A 22,373-nucleotide genomic window follows, 5' to 3' on the forward strand; every position below is an offset into this window, starting at 1 on the left:
AGAAGAAGAAGAAGAAGAAGAAGAAGAAGAAGAAGAAGAAGAAGAAGAAGAAGAAGAAGAAGAAGAAGAAGAAGAAGAAGAAGAAGAAGAAGAAGGAGGAGGAGGAGGAGGAGGAGGAGGATTGCCATGGTAAATTTCTTTACATAAATTCCAATGTCTTTCCACACTCGTTTTTTTTTAACCCTCTCTTGAAAGCCACACTTCACTATATTGGATCTCTGCGTTTCTCTCTAACTCATCCAATAATCTCAAGGGGAATTTGGGTAGAACTTTAAAACGCTACAGTTTCTAGGATGAAAAATTTAATTCAAAATTTTGCCATGCCTCATAGCAATAATCCAGATGACACTAAGAATGCAGATTATGCAGAAAGCAGAGGTTTTTAATCTTTGACACTTTTCTCTCCTGATGATCTTCCAAATTAACTTTTTTGAAATATTTATCACAAAACTTTTAAGCCTTCCTGGTGAGTAATTAACTTTTATTTGAGATAGCCTGATAAAGCAAGCATTTTCTATGCAGACACTCTTTGATCTGCTGTGTCTCAGTACTTCTATTCAAGTCACTTCATCATCACAGAAGGCAGCTAATGAGTGGCATTACAGTTTATAGCTCACAGACACAATTGAGAGCCATTSCTACATTTTTGCTACTAGTCATTTTAAATTATTCAAGTAACTCTCCGGCGATCATCATTTCAGCAAAGCTTTCTGTAAGCAGGCAAGAACTGACCTGTGTTCTGCCAACTCCTTGGGTTTGGGTTCACCTCTCAGGAGCTGTCCTCAGCCTTCTGTTTGCATTTCCCCACTTGTGAACAGCGTGCACCTTGTACAGYACTGAGAACCTTGAATGACATTCTCAGAAAGTGGATTATGAGAGAAAACAGGTAGACCATGAACATTTACTGAGAAAATAGCAGACTGCATTTTAGAAAGGTTTTGTTTCTCTACCGCAGACAGAATTTTAGCATCCTTACCTTCAATATTGATATGTCCTAGCCTAAGGGGGAATATTTTCAGTATTTCAGTGTGATATTCAAATRGTTTATGTGAATCTAAAGATATGCATAAAACTCTTCCCTGTCTGCTGGCAACCATCAGCAGCCACAGGACCCACCCTGTGCAAGGTGATGGCCACTAGAGGAGAACATCCATAATAAATACAGTCTTGTGATGGAACAGGGATCTGGGAAGGAAACAAAAGCTCAAGGCTCTAGAAATGCAGCACTGAGCACGTGTCATAGAGTCCCGTAGAAATTCACATCTAGCAAAGCCAGCTTGGAAAAGGCTGTTTCCCTTGCTCCAAGGCCTTACCAGCCTGACATTTCCATGAGGGAAACACAGGTCAGTGCTGACCTCACCTGAACAAAATCTATGAGCAAACTCAGCTGCCCAAATGTATCAGTTATGTGGCCAAACCAGCACATTACAATTTCTTAAAATGGAAACAGTTACAAAATAGAAGTTATTTTCAGCAACATCTCACCCAAAATTTTACACTTTTTACATATTGCAAACTGCAAATGAAAAATTAAATTTAACTCTTTCAGTAGGTGACTGAATACATCATTGTTAGTGGTAGAGCTCACCTGACACATCTGGTTACTGCTGATCTTATAATGGTACAATTAGACCAGGATAGCAAAGACCTAAGTGGGCAAAACTAAGGCCTTATTTCCACACATATTCTACAGTGTTGACTTTTGAATTCCTTTGAAAATCTGATCCTGAAATCAAAGTAAAGAATCTAGATTTTAACCTTTTAAAACACACTGTCTTAGAAGGTTCAGATTTTGCAGTAAACATAGTGTATACAATATCTTAACAGTAGAAATTACATTATAATAACTCTTTACCAGTCCAGACAAAAAAAGGTAGCACACGGACTAAGACCACATTGAGAACAAATTTCTGTCATGCTACAACTTGACTGAACTGAGTCATAAGCCTCCAAAATGATGGACACCATTGTAATTCTTTCTGTGTATCTTCTGCACTAAGTTCTAAACAATAATGCTCTTTTCACAGCTAATATGACTTTTTTTCTTTTTTTTTCTTACAGGCGGTGGCCAAAAAAAATTATGTTATTAAAAATATTCTGATATAAATTTAAGTCTGAGAATAGATTTGATTGGAGTACACAGGGTTTTTTTTTTTGGGGATCAGATAATTAACTCTATGAACAAGTATGTCAGAAACAGGAAAACACTGTAAAGTATTTTTTAAAGACATAATTACCTCTATTCTTCCATTGAATCATAATCAGAAAAGAAAAATAGATTGCTGCTGCTATCTAATTGCTTGGATTTTGTTTCCTGCTGGCTTCAGTAGGTTTTCATCATTTAAAGTATATGTTAATCATTCAAGAAATTCAGGGATTCTTTTCTATGTCATAATCTGAATAAAAACTGCATGAGCTCTTTGAAAAGAAATATGCATGTTAGTAAGGTCTCAAGTATAACAAAACTTAGAAAGAGCAGAGAAACATTCCATTAGTATTCATGATTAGTCAGAATTAAAAAAAAAACACAAAACCAGAATGGATTAATGAGGATGTACTAAGCTATAAATACTAGGCATTGGACCACGATTCACTTGGGTAATCAACAGCTGGAACAAGCCACCATTTCCCTTTGTTTACAATTCTGCTTTCTCATTTACCTGAAATAATSTTAGCACCAAACCACCAATCCCAGCTGTTAAGACCTGCCAGAATGTTGTTTATTATCAATGTTTTATTTTTTAATTATTTTTTTCCAAAATTCAATTAATTTCTGTATCAAAGAATAAAACATTAATTTCTATGGCTTTCTCTGCTAAGATTTCTTTTTCTCAAATAAGATTGAAAATAATGGCTTATAGATACTCCATGAGTGCTTTATTTTTTAATGCATCATATCACACTGGAATATRTGGGGTATCACTCAAATTAAATTTACTCCTGAGAGATGCAATAACTTTCAATCAAACCACAGGTACTCAGCGTCCTTCAGAGGCAGATCTATAATGCAGGAAGGATGAAYGAATGAATGAGARAGAGCACAATCAGCTGGACAAGAACAAATTGCTATTGCTGGATGCAAATAGCAACAGGCTTAGAAAAACTATTTTGATTAGCTGAATAACTCACGGGTTATGTGTGATCCCAGCAAAAGACATTTCTGAGAATGCAGCTCTCAGGTGAAATGATGGCTGCGTTCCAGGYGCAGATTCAAATTGTTCACATTCAGAAACGCCTGAGTAGTGTCTTAATGTTATTATACYAGGCATCAAGAATAATAAATAAGTAGGAAATAATCCTTAGCAAAATGTATGTGGCTGTCCTATTAAGCAGTTTCCAAGCTGCTTCTGGCAGGCTGCCCCTCACCCCCTATACCCAGATACAGGAAAAGCGAAGAGATGTGAAAATTTAGCATGCCAAACTCATCTCAGGAGAGAAACACATGGGCTAAAGTTCTTCACAGCAGCATTCAAATCACCTTTCAGGTGTTCAGGGTCCTTCCAAGAGCAGGATGCATTTTAGAACCATTCCCACCACTGACAACAAGTCTCTCTTCAATAAAGAAACCCCTGGCTACCAAAAGCTTCTTATGGCAATGTCTTAGAGTCCAGCACACCTAAAGTGCCTTCTTAACCCTCATATTGAAAGGGCTTGTTAGAAATTAAGATTCTCACCATTTATGAGTTTGTCTCAGCTGAGCACACATACAGGACAAATTAAAGCAACTGCAAAAGTCTCAGCTGCAGGAGCAGTGGAGAAATAATACACTTTGAAGTAAATATTTTCTAAATCTGAGCCAAGGTAATTGAGAGGACTCTCTGCTTTAAGGAAATGAAGGTATTTTCAGAAAACTTTTCATCCCAAACTAATACTTAATCAGTCACAAAAGCACATGTTCAGTGATCCCACATTTGACACTTTATAGTTTACACTCAGACTGTGGCTTTCAATGGTGTTTCAACTGATTGCAAAAATTGTCATTTTTGTAGGGTCTGGACCATTATGATCCTTCATATTTGTCCTCTAAAAAGAAAAAAGATCACCATGTCTGCTAAAAAAAATTATCACATCCTCATATAAATCTGCAAAATGTAGAATTTCAGGCCAGTATACAAGGTATCCACAATCTACTGGGGCCCATTATTTTAGTGCTGTTTTGTCACACTGTCGCTCCTCTGGATGATCCAAGTGTTTTTGGCTTAAGCCTAGTGCCTGGTGGGATATTTCATACTTTTTATATTCTCAACTTTAAAATTGTTTCCTAAATTCTTTTTTTTTATCTATCGATACTCAATTTACAACAACTGTGCTGGGTTGGAAAAAAAAACAGTTCTGATTGGCTTTCCATGCCAGTTAAAATTTTATTGGCTTGCATTATATACTTGACAACTGTTTTTTTAAACTCTACTAATTTTTTGGGGTCCTTCTAGCTTAAAAGTCAGTTTTATTTTCTCTGAAAAAAGCAAAAAAAATAAAAAAGAATGCACTCCATCTAACAAATTTATAGATCTAAATGTGAGCCAGAGAAACATATGAAATTAAGGATTAGACTGCATGTGACCTAAAAATTCTACTCAATATTTACATGCTTGCTCTTTAGAAAGGCTGTGATCCATATTCCTGCTCCAAGCATTAGGAACCTTGCAGAAATTTGTATATATGAGTAATTCTATATGCAAGACTAYGCCATGGAATTTGCTGGAAATACATATTTATGTGTAGAGCTAACAGAGCTACTCAGGAGTGTAATTTACTTAYACACATCATTGGTAGCTGGCTAGGAAGATAATGCTACATATTCCAGCCCACATAATGACAACTTGCTCATCTAGCACAGATTGTGTACTTCAGYTCAGTATAGCTGGGTTACTTTCGACAAGAGAAAAAGGATGTGGATAATAATGCCAGCACAAAATTAACAAGCGTTCCAAGAAGGCGCCCATTTCTACTGCCTGGAATTTAGGGCTTGATTATATCTGTGTGGATTTTGCTGGGGGTAGAGTTTATTTTCTTCATAGTAGCTGGTATGGGGTTGTTTTTTGGATTTGTGCTGGAAACAGGGTTGATAATATAGGGATGTTTTTGCTSTGGCTGAGCAGGGCTTGCACAGAGCCAAGGCCTTTCCTGCTCCTCACCCCACAAGTGAGGGGCTGGGGGTGCACAAGGATTTAGAAGGGAACACAGCTGGGACAGAAGACCCCAAATGACCACAAGAGTATTCAACACCATATGACATCAGGCGCAGCATATAAACCCAGGGAAAGACGGAGGAAAGGGCAGACCTTTGAAGTGATGGTGTTTGTCTTCCTAAGTCACCATTATATGTGACAGAGTCCTGCATTCCTGGGGGTGGCTGAACACCTGCAGTGGGGAAATAATTCCTTGTCTTGCTTTGCTGGTGTGCAAGGCTCTTGCTTTACCTATTAAACTGTTTTTATCTCAATCCACAAGTTTTCTCACTTTTTCTCTTCCCATTCTCTCCCCATCCCACTGGGAAGAGGTGAGCAAGCAGCTGTTTGGGGCCAAGTTGTTGGCTGGTGTTAAACCACAGCAATACAATGAAATAGTTGTTGCCTCAACACAGATTTAGGTTTTTRTCAAGCCAGTTTCTCTAAAAGCAARCACATCTCACCTCCCTACAGTAAATCCTGGRTACTTCAGTGGGATATACCTTCAAAAAGCTTCTGGGAGAAAGAAATGGTCTCTTACTACACTGAGGACCTACCAGTGCAAGTAAGCTCCCTGTTAATGGAGTCTACAGTACAAATAATGAGCAATTAAAGAGGGTGGGGGGAAACACATCTGTGTAAGTTTCTGGTGAAGAAAACAGTGTGAGAATTATTTTTCATTGTACTTTCAGGGATATACTGTTCTCCTCTGTATCTATAAAATATATTAAGATAGCTATATACATATTACTCTCTAAAATATAATMGTGTGTTAAATTCTGTGTGTAGAGTCCAAGGCAATTCACTTTCTGCAAGGTTAACATTTTATACCTCAATTCAYGGTACCCATCTCTGCATTTAATGAGCAAAGTTCACAGAGCTTAAAATATCTCCTTTCATTGTTTATTAGCTCCATTTRGCTAAAAAATGAGCACCTCAGTTTCCACTGCAGACAAAAGGTGTGAGTATTCAGTACCTACAAAAGGCAGACACCGGGTCTGGTTCTTCCTGAATTTTGCCATGTATGCATGCAATATGCACCATGCGTGTAAAACTCATCTCTTAGTGACTTTAAGAAAAGTTGCAGATATTTAGCATGAAGAAATCTGATCATGCTTACACATTATTTGGTGTAAGGAATCAGGACTGTGCCTGCAAAACTGTTAGCTCTAACAGGCTTTGTGCATGCCTCTGCTAATCTAAGAATGAACCCTTCAATGATTGAATATTATTTTAAAAGCATTTTTGCCATCAGTTGAATACTGTGGTATTTATGTCCCAGGAGAATGCAGTACCAATTTAGTTGAGTGTTGTTTTAAAGTAACAGTGATGAGGGAAATCCAGCAGCCCTAACCTTTCTTTGTTGTAACCCTCCCTCAATTTCCACTGCTTGGGATCAGGTAAAAGTAGAGATTATAAAAAGGAGAAATTATTTTATAGACTCTAAAGYAACATGACTTTTGTAATTAAAGTGATAATACTGTGCAGTGATCCAGCTTTGTTTTAAACACTAGAACAGCCTATCAATTTGCAAAATGCATTTTGCTGTTTTGGTATAAAAAATTCTGCAKTTTGCCAGGTTTTTCAGGTGAAACTGAGAAACATCTGTAGTGCACTGGTTGTGTAGCCTTAGCAAATATTTGTTGCTGGTAAGGTGTGCAACATATGCCTGTTCAAAAATTCATTCCTTAGTTTCATGTATCTAGAAATGCTGTAAATTTTACTCACCAGCCCACAGACCAAATCCTGCCTCATGAGCAAAAGTTCACAGTCAGACAAKAGGAATCTGCCAGAGGCACAAATAATGAGTCAGCTTTTTTGCAGCCAATCCATAATTCTGGATTCCAAGTCTTAGGTTATGATACATCATGCTGTATATTCCCTGRTTTAAGCCACTACCATAATATTTGSCCACATGCAATACTTGCAGTATATTCATCACTCAGCCTATTACTGAACAGTTTTCTYAGTGAATTCTCCTGGTGAACAATATCCTTTTCTCCTAGTAATATTTCATTAYTCACACTGTAAGCATATCCAATTGCTGGCTGTATAGAAACTACTGGTGAACTCTTCCATTCCCACTCTTTTAAGAAATGTCAGAACCAAGCCTCAAGTACATCTGACTAGAAAAGAATTTCTGCARGAGTCACAAAGAGTCTTGTGAAACTTACAGCTGGAAACTCCAGCCAGCTGTAAAAAGAAAAACATTATTTATTCGACTGGATAGCATTTCTGCCAGTGCTGAGTGTGCTACAGTCACATGTCAACACCTACAGTAGTAAAAGYTTTATTTTAAATATATGAATAGATAGATGTAGCAAAATATATTGAAGGCTTATTTTTTCCAGTGCACCGGTGGGAGGTGACAACACAATGCAGACTGGTACAAGAAAAACATCACAAAAGTGATGTTACTTTTGTGATCATACTAGTTAGTGGGAACTGGTTTGGAAAATACAAAAACAGTCAGAACACATTAGTGCTAATTAAAAATCCTTCAGTACAGAGGACTCAAGAGGTTGTGGACATTCCTGATAAGAAGATTTTCAGAGTCATGATCCCTGGAAACATCTATTGGCACTACTGGAAAGAGACACACACAGAAGACACCACTAAAAGCCACTTTCACAACCCTCTTGCAGGGATGCAAGGCAAAGACATAKCAGAGCTTCCTACAGAGTACTGCACTCTGCTGTGCAGAGGTAGCTTGTGTAGCATTTGATAAATCATCTCTGAGCTATTGTTCTTCATCCCCTRGGAATGCAAGACATTAGTATCTCGAGAGGCTTTTGGAAGGATAAATGTCATAAAGATAATGCCATCACTTAGCTATTAGGAAGCGTAACACACAGACATCTTTCCTAGATGTGTGCCTAGAGGACAGCTGGCAGTCTAGATGAGGTTCTTTTCTTCTTTGCAATTCATAGGCTGACCAGTGATGTTCCCCTTAGGGAGAATTTCACACTCCTTATGAGCAACCTGGATGAAGATGGAGCCCTCCTTTCCAGAAGAGCTCTCCTTGGAGTCATGCATCTTARTCASAGCCAGTCTGTTCAGACAAGGCACMGGCACAATCTCCAGGCAAGGGAAGCTGCCAACACTGCCTGCRAGTCAAACTTCATGGCTGGCAGCACAGCGTGAGTAGGAGGGAAGTCAGAAAGAGAAAAGTGAATACTCATAAGGCTGCAACACAGCTTGAGCTTAAGAGAGCCTTTCTCCTCCCCACCTTGCTCGACATGTCAGCTCTGAATCATGTAGCCATGACAGATCATATGGCTCACTCAAGATGCTCTTTCCTTATGTTGTATCTTTCATGCAGCAGGGCTGGAGGTGACCATAATTATGCACCAGACCCAGTGTTTCACACATTTAGGGCTGGCTGCGAATACTTTGTGACTTCTTGTGAAYATGTCGTCCTTATTTCCTCTAGAAAAGCCTGATAATTATAAACACAGTTTGTAAATATGTATTACGAGCACAGGCATACTACAGAAAGAAAAAGAGAGCGTGAGAGCTAATGAATGAAACAAATGAAATGAAAACAAATTATCATTAACCCATTTAACATTATCTTAACCCATTTCATTAATAGCTCCAGAATAGCTATAGAAATCTGACGACTGTCTTAAGAGCCAACTCTCCCCCTTGGTTATCATGGCCACTTCCCCTTCCCATTTCCCAGTTTACCAGGGAGATGTTGGTGCCCTARCCATCCTGACACAAGCCCCTGCTGSATGCTCTTTTAAAATAAGTTAAAAGTTTGTCAGAAGTGCTGGGACTCCCACCAACCCCAGCCCCATGTCCCTCCTAGCTCCTCAGCAGCTCCTTCACTCATCTCTTGGCTGGGTAACAGAGCAAGACGTTGTCTGCCCATATTGAGATGAAGAACAGAAAGGACATGCAAACCACCAGCTGTCATCCCTCTGTGAAAATCCCAGTTAGAAGCTCTGTGGATGGCCTGCAGCCTCCCAGAGGTTTCACCTGTGTGTTCTGAGGGTCAAGGCATCACAAGAGAGGAGAAGAAATAATTCTGAGGGCAAACCACAAGTCTAAGAATAAAGACTATGCAAAAGAAAACAAAAGGAAAGAGAATATTAATGAAATTTAAAGCAGATTTCTGGTGCGCCAATGAGTCATTGTTATTATGKTGCTGCAATTCATGACAATAAAACCATTTTTGTCCCCAAGTATAAAAGATCTACCACAAAAATTTAAAAGCATTCAATCTTTAAGCAAGGTTGAATTCTGTAGTTTAAAGATGCAGTCATGTAGATAGATGAGGGTCAAGACTAGAAGGCCATAGTATGAAATAAGAACAACAATGATCCAAGATGAACTATCCATCGCAAATGGGTCATGGAATACAGAAAGTGCCCAGAAAGGAGAATCAGTAAAAGATTTATTTCACTTGGTCTTCCACCCAGAGGCAGTCACCACACTGCCCTCTGCATTGAGACTTTCTCGTAGAATACTTATAAACTGTAAATCTTCCTCAAAAGAAGCCCTAAGACATGAACAGATCACGAGCCTTTGAGAAATGTGTGAGAAGTGTCTCCATGTTCTTTCTGTAGCCCAGAGAGAATGAGGATGGAGCTCTTCAGCTCTTCTTCCCTCAGGTCTGTGAGAACCACCTGCGTGTCCCTTGCAGAAAACTAAGGAAGGAAAAGACCAAAGCTGTCAGTACATGAAATCACCTTGCTCAAATAACAACATTGAGCAAGAGAGCATCTGCTCACTGCCCCACAGCAGGAAGCATCTGGTTCTGCCTGCCTTTTTTACCAAGTTCTATCTGGGAGGGCATCTTGGACTGCACGTGCCAGGAACGTTGTTCTGCTCACCCTCAGAAAGACCCCCTTCAGTCTCATATCTACAAAATTCTCATAGCCACCCCTTTTTTGTATGCTCTGTGTCATTTCCCACTAAAGTTCTGCTTTGCATAAATGMACTTCTATGAGCAATTGAATTTGGAAAGTAACTATAAACTCCCCAAAAGATTTTACTTCAGACAAAATCATTAGCTCACTGGAAGAGTTAGAGGTGACCTCTGGCATAAAAAGTAATGTGGCAGTAAAGGGGTTAGTTTCTAAAGATACATTCAAATCCAATGCATGGTAATAATTCAGAAATCGGCAATCATTTTCCAAACCTCTTGTGCTGAATACAGCTATTATTCCTGTGRCTGTCTCTTTCAAGAGGTGAGCTACAGAAGTATGAGATCTCTTGAGAGTAGTTATAATAAATCTTTACTGACATGTTTTTTTTAAACAGCAAGAAAAATTCTTSTACAGAAAGGCTTCAAGATGTTACCCAAATTCAGATTCAAACTTTTTATTTGTTAGAAAAGATGAATGGATGTCTCCAGGTGGTTGCTGCTACTTGCTCTGAGCAGTGGAAGTTGTGATGCTACTCCAGGGGAATCATCTTTGACTCTGGAATTGTTGATCTTAAAATACAGTGTAGTATAAATACACAAAGTCATGTCAATCAGACAGGTACTATTCCAAGATACAAATTACATGCTCATGATACACATACAGAGTAGTGCTGTGTAGGCACTGAAAAGAGAATCTATCAGCAGTATCTGATTTGCAGCAGGTAAGTTCAATTCATTATGATCCCTGTTTGGGAACTGAGGTGTCAGCATCTGCACTGAACCCCTGAAAGGGAGCAAGGCTTTCCTGCTTTGTTTGCTCTGTGTTGTCACAGTAAGCTCTTTTGTTGTTATAGTAAGCTCTTATGGGTTGTGCTTTATAAACAGTTCCTTCAGCCTTCAAAACAAAGACAATTTCTATGCTGAAACACAYGATCACATTGCATAGCAAAGTTAAAAAAAAAAAAATCAGGGTTTACTGCATTGGTTTGTAAAGCTGTTCTAGTAAATAGCCTGGAGAACTTTGATCTTTAACAGGTCTGTTGGTTTTGCTAATGAAAAAGCCAAACTGTGGAAACAAAATACCCAGCAACTGAGATTCCAAGACTCCACAGATGTTTACATATACCTGTCATCACTGAAAATTATCTCCAAAAATTGTAGGTACCCCTAACAGGAAGTACTAGAAGCGTTGTGTGTGGAATAGGAGTTAAAATACAAGCAGAAAATAGTCCAGTACAAAGGAAATGGGATAAAAGCTGTTTTCTGGCCATGCACAAAATCCATAGCCAAAATAATAAAACACTTTCCTGCTGATCACATGAAAACTATGCCTTTTACTAATTTTTCTATACCACTGACAGCCCCGCAGATGGAATTTTCCGCTTCATAATGGTAGGGCTGAACAAAGAACTGATACATATTGGTCCTAGAAAACAAAATGACATTGCAGCTTCCCCATAAACAGAGATGAAAGGCCATATTCTGATACCAGGTGAATGATGAGCACAATTAGCACCTGCTAAGTAGGGAAGAGTGGTTGTGTCATAAAAACACCCAAGTTCCCAAATAAACAATCACCAGGAAGGATGGACTTCCACCTGCCCCTTGCTAGAAGATGTAACTTCCCTCTCATTTGAAAGAAAAAGAATCCAGGGGTACAGAAAGGGGGTTCTGCTATCTTACATGTGAAGACTGATGAATTTAGACAAGGGACAGACCTGAAAATTCCTCTCATATTAGGAAACTCAACTCATATAGCAAATCATTATTCATTTCATCCCTGACTAATGGCCAGGTGCCTTAGTGTGCTGAATAAGATTTTGGGCTGCATCTAGTTGAATACTTGCCCAAGCCAAGTTTCTTTCTAATAACAMGTATGAGTTACCSCCAGGAAATTATGACTTATTTMATAWAAAACTTAGAATCTTTCAAGTAGGGAACTGTAAATACTTTGAAATATTACATCTTTTAAAGTCATTGGAGCACAAGCATATAATGCAAGTGATTCACTAAAGACAAGTGCAAACCATTACCCTAACACAGGAACTACCATGTGCATAGAAATAGAAATTATGATATAGAGAATTTTCGCCTAAACAGAAACGCTGTCAAAAGGAATCCACAATGTTAAAAGGTTCAGAAACTGCCCAGAGTCAACACTATCATTTCACTGTCCTGTTTCATTTCAGGCCTTGTATTWGTAAAATGGAGCTTCTTTCATGCAAGCCTCCCACACACCTCAGAGAGGTCACAGGTCAACCAACACATCATTGTGTCCTCTTGTGTCCTCTTGGCTGCCAAACCTCAAGAAAGAAGCTAACCAGAAAGCATCAGAGAACAAAAACAAAGGAAAAAAAAAATCCAAACAAACAACAAGTAAAAAAAAATCAAAGGCAGAGAAAACAGACCCTGGAAGAAAAAAGGGAAAAGCTGAAGTTCAATTTATTGAGTTTGGGAATAAAAAATATATGGTAATAATTTGCAGATATTTAAAAGATAAATGTTCTTTGTGTGCACTGGTGAGTGGAAAACCAGTAGAACTTTTAAATTAAGAAAATAGAATGTAAGGTAAACATGAGGAGTAAAAAAATGTCCATAAATAGGAGGTTAATTAAGCAATAGTGTAGAGGAGCACTTAGGAAAGTGACACACTTGACTGGGATACTTTTAAGATGAGAGTATGTAAACACCTACAAGAAAGTCTCTCAGTATAACTAAATCTGYCTCAAGAATGGAAGAATGAATAGGACCTCTCAAGGACTCTTCTAACCATATTTACCATGATTAAATCATTTTACAGTTTGGGTAAAAATTTTCACRTTGGTAATGTAATAGACACTTTGAAGATATGTAATTGTTGTACCTGGGGAAGGATTATATACCCTTGTTCTTGGAAGAATTAGCTTATTTGGAGAATTGTGAGAGGCAAATAAATCTTCTCTTCAAGTGAGTGAAAGCAGCTACTACCCAGAATCCCAGCTTCACATAACATCAGTCAGAAAGTGAGCTCTGCAGAGGAAGAAAAACAGGAGTATTCACTGTGGACATTCTGTAAATTCAGAGATCTGTCTGCTGTTTGCGGAAGCTGTCATTACACAACCAAAGMCTAAAATGCCAGATGCGTAAACACAGGGGGTGGCAGGAGGTCTGACAGGCAGAGATGCACTTATGTGGTCTAGAAACAAAAATGAGARGATTTTTAAACAGAAAGCAGTAAAAGGCTGTGAAAGACACAGCGGGGAGGAGGGGAAAGGAAGGCTTGGATTATTAGGAAAGGAAACTACTTTCTTTTACTCACTTCAACCATATTAGAATGATCAGGATATTGTAAATTATAGCTCTATCAATAAATGATCCAACTTTCCCTTCCCCTTACAAACAAAAACAATATTCTAAAGGCCAAATACGGTCAAAGCAGTTCAGTCAGAAGAAGCTAGATAATAAACATGACAATGTGCAGCTGAGTACACAAAGCTGACATGGGTGCAAARCATTCCATTTGTCTTAGAAGTCAAACACATGATTTTAACAAAAATAGGACTTGGTGTTTAGCCTCGATTTGTTCAGGTTTTTAAGGACATGAATAGTTTAACTGAATGCAAGCATACATTTAAAATCAGGCCTGTGCTTATATCTTTGTGCTTGGTCATCATGTAATGAGTGAAAATGAGCTTGGAAATATAGCTTTTAGTTTCACAAAAGTTCTATTTATCTGTCAGCAATCTGCTTTTTTAAGGTCTCAGACAGTGTAATTGGCCCACATCACATTCATGGCTAAATCAGGACTTAAGTAGTTGGTTTTTTTTTCTACAATCAAATTCTATTTGTGTGTTGGCAATTCACTTCTGAAGGTTCAAGTCAACATATAAATCTGCAACAAATTCATTGCATTATTCTGAAATAAAAGAAAGACCGACACCAGGAAAAAAAAATAGATGCGGGAGGTGAACATTTGTACAAAGTAATGTGCTCATCACAATTTTTTTAATCTCATTTTTTGATATTTGAATCAGTTTGAACAAGCAATATCTTTTTCTATGACCCAGCTTCTTCTCCTGTTAATCCTCCTCCAAAGATATAATTCTTTCTCGTGGCAGTTCAGCTCCCTGCCATGCAAATGAACATAAATGTTATAAACTCATCATTAAGACTACACTGAAGAAGCAACAACAAAAGTAAAAATGAGCTGTGGAGAGAAGAAAACTCCATTAAGAAAATAAAAATTGGATGATTGGAAGTCCTGTGTAGCTCCCTTTTCTCTCTAGCAAATAACTCATTTAACACATATAACTCATTTATTCCAAAGCAATATAGAACCACTTAGTTTAAATCAATAGAGCTATTCTCAATTTAAATCAGTGTTAGAAATATCAGAATTTAATTTTTATGTTTCCATTTACTTTTCTTATGTCTTAGTAATGATCCGTCTTGTCTCTAATTTGATACCCTAAATTTAGGGTGTTTAGGTAGAAATACCTTTTGGAAATGAAAAGCTGAGTCTTGGGTGAGAATGAAGGAATTTCCCCATTTTTGTGACTCCTAAAGGTTATTTTTATCATGAGGCAGTACACCCACCTTCCTTTAAATATAATTATCTTCAGAAGGAAGCTACGGTCCTCCCATTATTTCCCACATTTCCTCGTCATAATTCCAAAATGGCCATTTTTAAATTATCAAAAAGCAACAGTACAGTGGGCAGAGGGCACCAAGTCAGAATCCATTGTTTTAAATAAAAAGGACCACTGTCACAGTATTGTATTCCAGTTTATAATAATAACAAGAAGAGTCTGGACACCTTGGCAAGGCAGCTCCAACAGTATTGACCAATTTGCACAAYGAGTAATAAACGATCAAACAGTTATACAAATAAATATTTAAAAAAAAAACCTACAACATTTAGGATTATGTACAAAATAATAGATGTATCACTTGCAAGATTTTCAATATACAGAATTAAGGAAAGAGGTGTTAAAGCAAGTGGGTAACTTTCCAAACAATACAGCCCAGGYCTGAGACCCACCAAATAGCAGAGAGTAAATAATGGAGAGGATTGACCTATTCATTTTGAATAACAGGGAGGGAATTCTGGAGAATGAAAGAGAAGGAAACCAGATAGGCACAAGGCAAAGGGAGGCAATGGCAGCAGTGGTGAGAGGTGAAGGGAAGCCTCAGGAAGAAAAAAGAAGGAGCTAGAGGTGAAAAGGAGCAGGGAGATGAAGGGGCAGAATAAATATGGTCAGTGTAGACAAGCACAGCTGCAAACAAACCAAACACTGCKGCAACAAAAATCTTCTCAGCTCTCCTCCAGGAAAATGACATGTGTTGCCCTACATGGGGAGAACAGCAAGAATAAAATGGAATAACGGAATGWGTGACATCACAAGGACAACCTGCACTTCCACAGCCATGAGAACAYGCAATGAGAATTCACAAATTCCTGCAGAATAAGTGCTTTCAAAGCAAACCTAGTAATTCATACAGTTAAGCTGATTTTGACTTTATTTAGCATTTCTATGGCACTCAGCATATTCAAAYCACAGTGCAACCGTGCTCACTGTGCAAGAGCAGGTGTAGGGCGAGTAGAGGCTGCAGTGGAGAGCACGGGGCACTCACTGACTGGGCTATGCTGCACAAACCACAAACACATTATGTGAACTCCAGTTCAGCAATTTAAATGCAGCTCTGACCATCACTTTTTGATGGATGGATAAGCCTTAAATTTTGCATAATCGATATGTCCATTTAATTTGATTTAAGCAACTCTAATCGTAAAAGAGCATCTCTCACTGAAAACACTTTCCCCTCCCACCACAATATTTTTCATTAAGAAACAGCACCAATTATTTTTGTCAGAGGTAGGAGATCTCTGCTTGTTCCAGTCTCACAACACTACCTTACTTTTCTTATCAGACAAAAGTTGTTTTCATAAAGCTAATATCCTGCAGCATGTCATTCCATTCATTTCAGTGTCCTCTATCATTTTTATTACCTACSTACCGATTTTTCTGCCAAGACCTTTTCATGATTGATCTGTTACAACTTTAATAGAAACTGTACACTTACAGAAGGCTTGAGGAGGGTCACATTTACTCCCAATGTAATTAAACTGACAGCAGTGGCTTTATACCAAGAAAAATTTGGCTGTGTATATTCACAATAAATAATGAATTCCAAAATTACTCAATTGTTTAGATATCTCATTTCTCTTCTAGAGAGTTAAGGTCTGTATTGAGCCATGTATCTTGGTCTTGTACACATCCTTTAGTTTCAGAAGATGGCAATAGTAATTACATCAGTAATTACATCTGAGTTAGTTATTGGATTTAAAATATTCTGATTATGAATGCAGATCGGACCTGGTTTTGAATCACAGRTAGGTTGAATTGCAGGCATAGTAGATATGCCAGAAACATTTGTTCACAAAATCGCTCATCTGCATTTCATTCATTACCTATTGTTATGGAGGCAAAAAAAAATCCTAGGAATCTCAAGTAATTTATGTTTCCTTTTATACCTACCTTATCACAAATTTCACTCTTCTGTTTCTTATGATGTGCTGTTTGTGCTCTTACCACCTCTCCTTTCTACCTCCAGTGCCTGAGAGGATGGTTTATTTCACCATTTCAGAATTAAGTAATAGGTTTTCCTCTAACTCATGTCTTGTATTCACCTCCTCACCTTTTTATCGTCTCCTGTCTGCTCTTCATAATCACTGTTCTCTTTTCTTTTGTGGAAACTTGACATGGCTGCCCAACTTTGAATCTACAAACCGGTTTCCACCTGAAAGTGTAAACATTGCCAATTTCTCTTCATTGTGTTATTTAATGCTAGGACTGGCCCCTGGGATTTTCCTGAGAGGAATGACTCTGTGACTAAGTTTTTTGACAAATGTGAGCTGTGAGAGGAAAATTTGAAAGGACAAAGGGAACTCTGTCCTTCATAACAACAAGAAAACCAAAGGAGTTGTAAATTCTGCTTGGTTGCCAGTATTTAAGAAATCTTTTATCCATTAAAAAGGCAGATTTAAGTACAGATCCCCTAGGTCATACTTGGATATCATATGGATGAATTTTAGGGTGCATGTCAATTCTTATGTGGGCATCAGCTATTTAAATATTGAGGAACCTTACCAATGGAAGAACTCGACAAGGAAAATAACCTGAGGTGACCATGGGCATAGCAAACATCAGCATTGTGCTGGATTACAGCTCTGCACACCTATCCACCTCAGATCACATTATAAAAAGGACAGTTTTTGTGGTCCTAAGTTAGTCAGACTTCAAATAGCTGTGTACCTTGTCACGGTGAGCAGTCAGCAGGCAGCTCTGCTCCCTTCAAGTAGCTGTTCCTGTGACTGTGCCCCTCCAGCAAAAAGAGCTGGTGCAATGCTTCCATCGCCTCATGGGCACTGAAGGGACGACTGGACTGGATTTACTTGTCCCGTTTTTGGAAATGGGAGCAGGAACTACAGGGATGGCTTCTGTCAGAAGCAGTGAGAAGCTTCCCTTATATCCAACAAAGCCAATGCCAGCTGCTCCAAGATGGACCCGCTRCTGGGTAAGTCTGAGACAATCAGTGATGCATCTGTGGTAACATATTTAAGAGGGAGAAAAGAAGTTGTTGTGCTGAAGAATTTGTATCCAGAGAAGAGAGGTGTGARAATACATGAAAGAAACAAGGATTCAGACCCCAATGTCAGTGCAGAAGGAGCTGGGGTTGGTCTGCAGCCTGTGGTGCAGACGACGCTGAAGCAGGCTTCTCCCCTGCAGACCATGGGGGTCCACTGTGGAGCAGAGATCCACCTGWAGCCCATGGAMGAGATCCATGCCAGAGTAGGTTATGCCTGAGAGGAGGCTGTGACCCCGTGGGAGGCCCACGCTGGAGCACAGTCCTGGCAGGGACACACAGGCCATGGACAGAGGAGCCCAGATTGGAGCAGTTTCCCTGGTAGGATTTTGCCCCTTTGGAGGACCCACAATGGAGAAGCCTGTTCTTGAAGGACTGCACCCCATGGAAAGGAATTCACATGGGAACAATTCATGAAGAATTGTCACCCACGAGAAGGACTCATGTTGGAGAAGTTTGTGAAGGAGTGTCTCCACAAACAGCRTGGCATGGACCCCACACTGGAGATGGGGAAGGATTCCTCTTCCTGAGCAGGGACAACGTGTGATGAACTGACCATAACCCCCATTCCCATCTCCCTGTGTCACTGGGGGAAGAGGTAGAGCCTGAGAAGGGGGGAGGGTGGAGGAAAGATGTTTTTAAAATTTATTTAATTTCTCATTATCCTGCTGTGATTTTCATTGGTAGGAAATTCAATTCGTTTCTCCAGGTCAAAGCTATTTTGCCCATGACAATAATCAGTGACTGCTCTCCCCCGTCCTTATCTCAACTCATGAGTCTTTCRTTATATTTTTGGTCCCATGTGAAGAGGAGTGACAGAGAGGCTTTGGTGGGTGCCTGGCATCCAGCCAAGGTCAACCCATGACAACACTGTAAGTAACCTGTGTCCTCCATGAAAACCCAATACAAAAATGTCAGCTCCAAGAGTATTTCAGTTTATGACAGTTTGCATTTTAAGATGCCAAGAAAAGTGATTATTTGACTTATGGAAAATGTCCTGCAAAATGTCCTCCAGAATCTGGAGCTGGGAAATGCAGAAAGGCAGACCATCATCTGCAATCTATTTGTTAAAAGGTAGCAGAGAAATATAATTATGTAAAATTTCCCGGTTTAAGCAATCTCCATGCAAGCAGAAAAGGGATAGCACCTCATGGTCATCATAAGCTAAATTGTGCCAGTTCTTATCAAACAACAAAACCATCAACCTCTGCACAAAGTRTGGCTCACATACAGCAAACACAGTCCAGGTAAATTGTGCGGTGAATCACTGCAGGCAGACCAGAGGTTGAACTTGCTTGCATAAGCCACCTGCCAACTAATACTGAGGCACAACAGCAAAATATAACATATGTTTTGAAGCAATTTGCCCAGGTGAAAAAAAAAAAAAAAAAGCCATTCAGGGAATAAATAAGTACTGTGATGCAAATACTGTGCCTCGTTATTTCTTTGCCTCATGACTTGCTTTGGTCACACATGCTGAAAATACCTAGGTTTTAAAATCTCTAGCCCCTGGGGAAAGGCACTTATTATTTCCCATTTACTTCCCTTTCCCTCGATTGTACATTCACTTTTAATGTTTCAGTTCTGCTTCACTCTTATCTTCCAGCAAGTTTTACTGAGATTTTGTTTTTTAATGGGAAGTAGGGGGGACAGAGAAATTGCACCGGGACCCATATTCTGCGGCCACAGGTTCTGTAGATTTGCAGGTACATAGCACAGCAAAGTGTTCACTTCTCCACTGCACCTGTCCAACAGCAGAAATTAACTCATCCCTTTTATCCCTTAGGAAACAGCGGTGGAGCATTGCAATCTGCAATCGCATCCGCCGCACTGGGGACCTTTTCTTCCCGGGCTGGATTAGGGAGTGATACACTGTCCCCATCTGTTTTCTGATTAATATGCTGCCAGCCGCCCTGAAAACACTCGCTCATTAACTGCTAATGTGAGAGTGCAGCTAATTAATGAGCGCGTGCGCTCTCACAAGTGTGCCCCGTGTAGCTCCGCGCCCGCACACGCGTGTGCCAGACACGGATCCAAACCCGCAGCAAAAACCGGGAGATGCGGCTTCCCTGGAGTGCCCCGAGTCCCGCTGCACCGCCTGCTTGTCCCTCCTCGGGAGCCGCCACAGCCACAGTGACACTTGTTTGTGGTGAGTTTTCAGATTTGTCATGTCTGCACCCACTGATGGAGAAACTAGGAAAGAGGCACAAGGAGCAATGATGGAAGGATAATTAAAAAATAATTAACAAGAATAATGTGCAGGGGGCCAAGGGACAAGAGCTTTTATTTCATCAGCTGGTGTAAGTGATTAAATAGGTACACARCATTGCTGTAGAAATATCCCTTTTTCTAAATCGAGAGGAGGGATGGTGTACAGGGAATAATTACCAATTAGTTTCTTTCTTTTGTTCTTTTGTCAGACTGACTAACTTGCATGACCAAGTAGTTTACTCCAAAACAAGCAGTTAACAAATCACCTACCCCCACTGTGAAGAGCAGCTCTGGCAGCATGACGATGGAGAGCACAGCTGCACAGATGAAAGGAAAGGGAAGCAGCAGAACAATAGATAGACTCTCCATTTCGATACCCCTGCATGGGGAGTATGACGGGAGGAGGGAAAAAAGCCTTTCTGCATCTCCTCCCATCAGCTATCACAGTGCTCCTCTCATCTGAAATAATKTATTGYTTTATAAGAAAGGAGAACAAAGAGTGCCCYGGTGATATTTTGTGGTTTGTTTTGGTATCTGAAACCAAGATTACACCTCTAAGAAATGCACACGGTAAGACTTGCTTTCAGCCAGACACATCTTCCTAGCASCTTCCCCCAGCAAAGGCAGCTTCCCTGCAGCCAGTCAAGGTTGCTGCACTCTGCACAGTACCAGAAGATATCCAGTTGAGAGTAAATCCCACTTTAAGAGAAACAATCCCCATGGTCTTGTGCGTTCCTCTGAAAATAATCCAGCATCTTTCATTTGTACACTTTGGCTTTTGTTCCTTCTTTCTCCCAAGTCTTTGARCTCCACAGCAGTTCCTGCATGTGGACAGGACCCTGCTGTCAACTTTATCATGGATGGGACCTGCTCTTTCTGTTTTAGATTAAGAATCAAGAGGGTAGCTTTTTTTCCCMAGGGTAGTTTCAAGCCCTAAATCTGCTGCTTTCTCTTCAAGGTACATTGATCTCAGGGTTGTTTTTGTTTGTTTTTTTTTCCCCTGCAGCTCCCTGTTCTTGACATTCCCTTGTATTTGGCTTCTGCTAGAAATATGATCAAAATTGTACCAACAGCTAAATGGATCACAGGAATAAGAAGTAGCATAAAACATACAACAAGCCTGAGAAGCAGCCTTCTGTTATTAAAATACCTCAAAATGAAAGAATTGAAATCCCAGGTCAGCATCCGAGCTGCAGATTTTATGCCAGATTTCCAGTCCAGTACAGCATGAATACATTTCTGGGAAGTATCCAAGCCTTTGAATACTTCTTTAGACCTTTCAAGTTCACCAAGCATTAATGACTTTATGAAAAATGCAAATTAAGTACCATATGTGAATTCAAAATCAAAKCCTTATAAAGAACAATGTGGAAATGTATATTCCAGATGCATTTCTGCTTGGAAGCTAAAAGAAAAGCAGCTTTCAGGATTTTGCCAGGTTCCCCCATTGTAATTCTATCCTCTCTTTTGAACAGCTCTCTATGTAAATGATGATARGGCAGTTAAGCCCAGTGATTGTTAAACACTTCCTACTGTTCAGCAGGGTTTTTATCAGAGTTTTTCGAATTCAGTATCTTTATCTGTGCTACCTTTCAGTCAGTACCTGCTTCTCACCAGTCCTAACAAATATCTCTTCTGTAAGTTTGATCATCATGCTGTCACAAGTATTACACAATACGAAAGTCAAGCTTCTAGCAGCAGGGAAGTGGATCTTCTCAGGTGCCAAATACATATTCATTTATTGCCCTCAGTCCTGTTGTCTTCAGTTCAGGGAGTACAAGCAGGTTACCAGGCACTGCACCAAGGGCCAAGGTCTTGCCTGCACTAGGCTGGAGAGTCTCACAGGCAAAGCAAGGTTTCCCCAGTGGCCCTGCAGCACAGAACGTTCCAATGACGCTCATTACCATCAAGTACTCAAGAGTGATCACATCTCTCCTGGAGATTGCACTTGACCCAAGCAAGGTTAATTGTCATGTTAGTCTCTATGCACATAGGCTTTGCTGAAGGAAAACATGAAGCTCCTGTAGTTGTAGTTGTTATTTTCCACACTATCGCTGTTGTTTTCAAGATACTGAATTTTTTGTTCTACTTTTATTTTTCTGCAATCACCAAAATCTTTTCTACACAAAGGAAATTCTTGTATTATTTCAGCATCACATGTCCTGCTAACAAACATGCATAACTCTTCACATTAGGACCTGCCATAATAAATTGGAGTACACAGATGTCAGGAAAAAATGGGACATTGTCAAATGTCAGCAAGCACTACAAAGCCGTTTCCCAAAGCAAAGCTCCAAAGTCATCCTTTTATTCATATGAATCTGTAAAATTTCCCGAAGTCTACAGTACTTTGACAGAGGCTTGCACGGCGCTATCTCCCCTGGCACAAGACACTCTTTCTCTGCCTCAGAACCTGGAGCAGGCTACACTACATTTAGCTTCTTTACCTCCTTTCATCCCTTCAGCCCGAAAGTCCACATGCATACTGGAAA

The sequence above is a fragment of the Malurus melanocephalus genome, unplaced genomic scaffold (assembly GCF_030028575.1).
Source record: "Malurus melanocephalus ecotype Western Australia unplaced genomic scaffold, MMel_1.1 scaffold_100, whole genome shotgun sequence".
Taxonomy (NCBI): domain Eukaryota; kingdom Metazoa; phylum Chordata; class Aves; order Passeriformes; family Maluridae; genus Malurus; species Malurus melanocephalus.